The following is a 3,715-nucleotide window of genomic DNA, read 5'->3' as shown; positions in this document are numbered from 1 at the left end:
AGTTTTCAAATGACAAATCAATTCCCCCCCATGCTGGAATTACAGCTTTAAAAAATCACCCTTTCAGCATTTATTGAAATTTGACAGTTTGTATTGGATTAAAATAAATACTGCATTTGTTTACATTAACAGATGTTCAATAGATTGATACGTGTTTCTTTAAAAGTGTTTGATTAGGGAAAAAGAGAAGCCAAAGGTATTTCTTTGTCATGGATTTTAAAAATAACTTAATAGTGTGAGAAGATAATTCATGTGCATTTACACGTCAATCATTATTTCAAACCTAATAAGAATATGTTGCCGATGCAGTTACAATTTGGATCATATGTAGCACGGTTTATCTGCTTTGTTCCCACTTTAAATAACTCACATCATAAATCAAATACAGAGAGTACCTGAAGATGAGGAGAAGCCGTGGGAAAACTGAGTGGATGGACAAAAAATGGACCGGAGGAGTTGTCACACATCCAACTCAGAAGGATGGCAATAACTGGTGTTGTGGTCATCATGGTAAGTGCTTTGTAAAGTGGACTTAATTCATAAGATATATCATGTATTTCTATCGTAGGTTAGTTCACAGTTATCACCTTGAAATGAAGTCCATTCAATCAAGTTAAACTCAGTTTTACCTGTGCAATTGTATTTTGCTATATAATAATAATAAGATACAAGAATGGTTGTAAATGACTGAATAAGATTGGTTTTAAGTAATGCAGTTTTGCCTTAGAACAGCTGTGCTGTGAAAGAGTAAGGTACACTTGATTTTTAAAATATTTTTTATTTTTAGATGGCAAGAGCATTGATGGAGGCCTTTCCAACGGTTCCAACAATCACGTTTGGGACATCCAAAAAGGACATGAAGAAGGAGAGAAAAACACTGGCTCTCAAAATACTGAAAGCATAAGGATAGTGTTTGTCTGTGGTGTGGGGGAGGAATATGAAACTAACTTCAGGTTCATAAGGATAGTGTTTGTCTGTGGTGTGGGGGAGGGATATGAAACTAACTTCAGGTTCATAAGGATAGTGTTTGTCTGTGGTGTGGGGGAGGGATATGAAACTAACTTCAGGTTCATAAGGATAGTGTTTGTCTGTGGTGTGGGGGAGGAATATGAAACTAACTTCAGGGTCATAAGGATAGTGTTTGTCTGTGGTGTGGGGGAGGGATATGAAACTAACTTCAGGTTCATAAGGATAGTGTTTGTCTGTGGTGGGGGGGGGATATGAAACTAACTTCAGGTTCATAAGGATAGTGTTTGTCTGTGTTGTGGGGGAGGGATATGAAACTAACTTCAGGGTCATAAGGATAGTGTTTGTCTGTGGTGTGGGGGAGGGATATGAAACTAACTTCAGGTTCATAAGGATAGTGTTTGTCTGTGGTGTGGGGGAGGAATATGAAACTAACTTCAGGTTCATAAGGATAGTGTTTGTCTGTGGTGTGGGGGAGGAATATGAAACTAACTTCAGGTTCATAAGGATAGTGTTTGTCTGTGGTGTGGGGGAGGGATATGAAACTAACTTCAGGTTCATAAGGATAGTGTTTGTCTTGGGAACTTAAGGTTTGTGGCACGGGTTTTCCATCGACTTGTAAAAGGACATGTCCGCGTGTAGACACGATGGAAATGTCAGAGACGGACACAGTACATTGCATTGGCCACAAGGTCTGCTTTCGCCGATTAGGTGGACATTTAACGTCTCGTGTCCAAACTGACCTCCGGCCTTACTTTCGACGCAAAACTGTACGAAACGAAAAATTCCACTAGATGGCGATCCAACCTCATTTTTGAAAACTAATGGAAATATGGACATTATGATAGAAATTAGATGTTAGAAGGTTAGCGCTATGCTCAAAGTTAGCAAACGACTGCCACGAGGTAGGCAATCTGCCACCGGGGTTACTTTTCAATGGAAACATGGAAATTATGGTACAAGTTATTGAAATGATTAGCATTATGCTTAAGGTTAGCATTATGCTAATAGTTAGCATTATGCTAATTGTTAACATTATGCTCAACGTTAGCATTGTGCTAATAGTTAGCATAATGCTAATAGTTATCATTATGCTAATTGTTAGCATTATGCTCAACGTTTGCATTATGCTAAAAGTTAGCATTAGGGCTAATTTTTTACTGGGTTCAATAAAAACACGATTAAACCACCGATTGACACCAAAATCGCAGGGAGCGGACAGCAGAGGACCCTCTACTAGGATCTGTTGGTATTAACGAGATCGCTTGTTCGTCATTTTTTTCTAGAGGGTCTACACACTTGTGCTTCTGGAATGTCATTTAGCTCAACCAGGGCAATTGACTATGTAACTTACAACCAGTTTGGACATTGTTCTGAGGACTTCTGGAGGTTTGAAAGATGGAAATCTGGGATTTCAAACCACTGCCAAACAGAGATGCTAAGGGCTACATGGTTGGCGCCCATTTGGGAGTGTCTACAGTCTGGTAAAGAGAGCTAAGCTCTAGCGTGGTAAAAATGTCATGACCTTCAATATGGACAAATTCAACACAATTTCCTATTAATACGCACCGTGTAGAGTGTGTGTGCAAAATCTGGAGTCTGTGGGACCAAGTATGGAGATTTCATGCAACGTGTTGCACTTGTCAGAAAAGACGAAGAAATAAGGCTTTGAAGGCCCAATTTGACACTTTGGGCCTGTTTTGGGGCCCTTAACTTACAATGATTGGCCCCAAACTCTAGGGCATTCATATTCAGATGCCCCTCTTGGAATAAGAAAAGGATCCAGCTCTCTAGCTTCATTTAAAGTATTTATTTTGAATTAAAAGACTGGTTTTCGGGAGAGGGGATTTCGTTGGCTGGTGTGGTTCTGTCCAATAAAAACACAAATAAATGACACGAAACTCGCTGTTAGTGGACATCAGAGGACCCTCTAACGAAATCTGTTGGATTTAGCTAGCTAGCATGCTGCTAACAGAAGATAGCTTTCTAGAGGGTCTACAGAATTCCGCTCATACTATATTGTTCGGCTCATCCAGGGAAATGTTCCCGTCAAGTTTCAAGCAGTTTGGACCTTTCTCTGTGGCCTGATGGCCCTTGGAAGAAATAAGGCTTTGAAGGCCCAATTTGACACTTTGGGCCTGTTTTGGGGCCCTTAACTTACAGTGATTGGCCCCAAACTGTAGGGTATTCATATTCAGATGCCCCTCTTGGAATAGGAAAAGGATCCAGCTCTCTAGCTTCATTTAAAGTATTTATTTTGAATTAAAAGACTGGTTTTCGGGAGAGGGGATTTCGTTGGCTGGTGTGGTTCTGTCCAATAAAAACACAAATAAATGACACGAAACTCGCTGTTAGTGGACAACAGAGGACCCTCTAATGAAATCTGTTGGATTTAGCTAGCTAGCATGCTGCTAACAGAAGATAGCTTTCTAGAGTGGTCTACAGAATTCCGCTCATACTATGTTGTTTGGCTCATCCAGGGCAATGTTCCGTCAAGTTCAAGCAGTTTGGACCTTTCTCTGTGGCCTGATGGCCCTTGGAAGAAATAAGGCTTTGAAGGCCCAATTTGACACTTTGGGCCTGTTTTGGGGCCCTTAACTTACAGTGATTGGCCCCAAACTGTAGGGTATTCATATTCAGATGCCCCTCTTGGAATAGGAAAAGGATCCAGCTCTCTAGCTTCATTTAAAGTATTTATTTTGAATTAAAGACTGGTTTTCTTCCGGCCTTAGTGGAGTCTGGCACACAT

Source organism: Cyclopterus lumpus, chromosome 9 (genome assembly GCF_009769545.1).
Source record: "Cyclopterus lumpus isolate fCycLum1 chromosome 9, fCycLum1.pri, whole genome shotgun sequence".
Taxonomy (NCBI): Eukaryota; Metazoa; Chordata; class Actinopteri; order Perciformes; family Cyclopteridae; genus Cyclopterus; species Cyclopterus lumpus.
The sequence above is the reverse complement of the archived record's forward strand: the minus strand, read 5'-3'. Positions refer to the sequence as shown.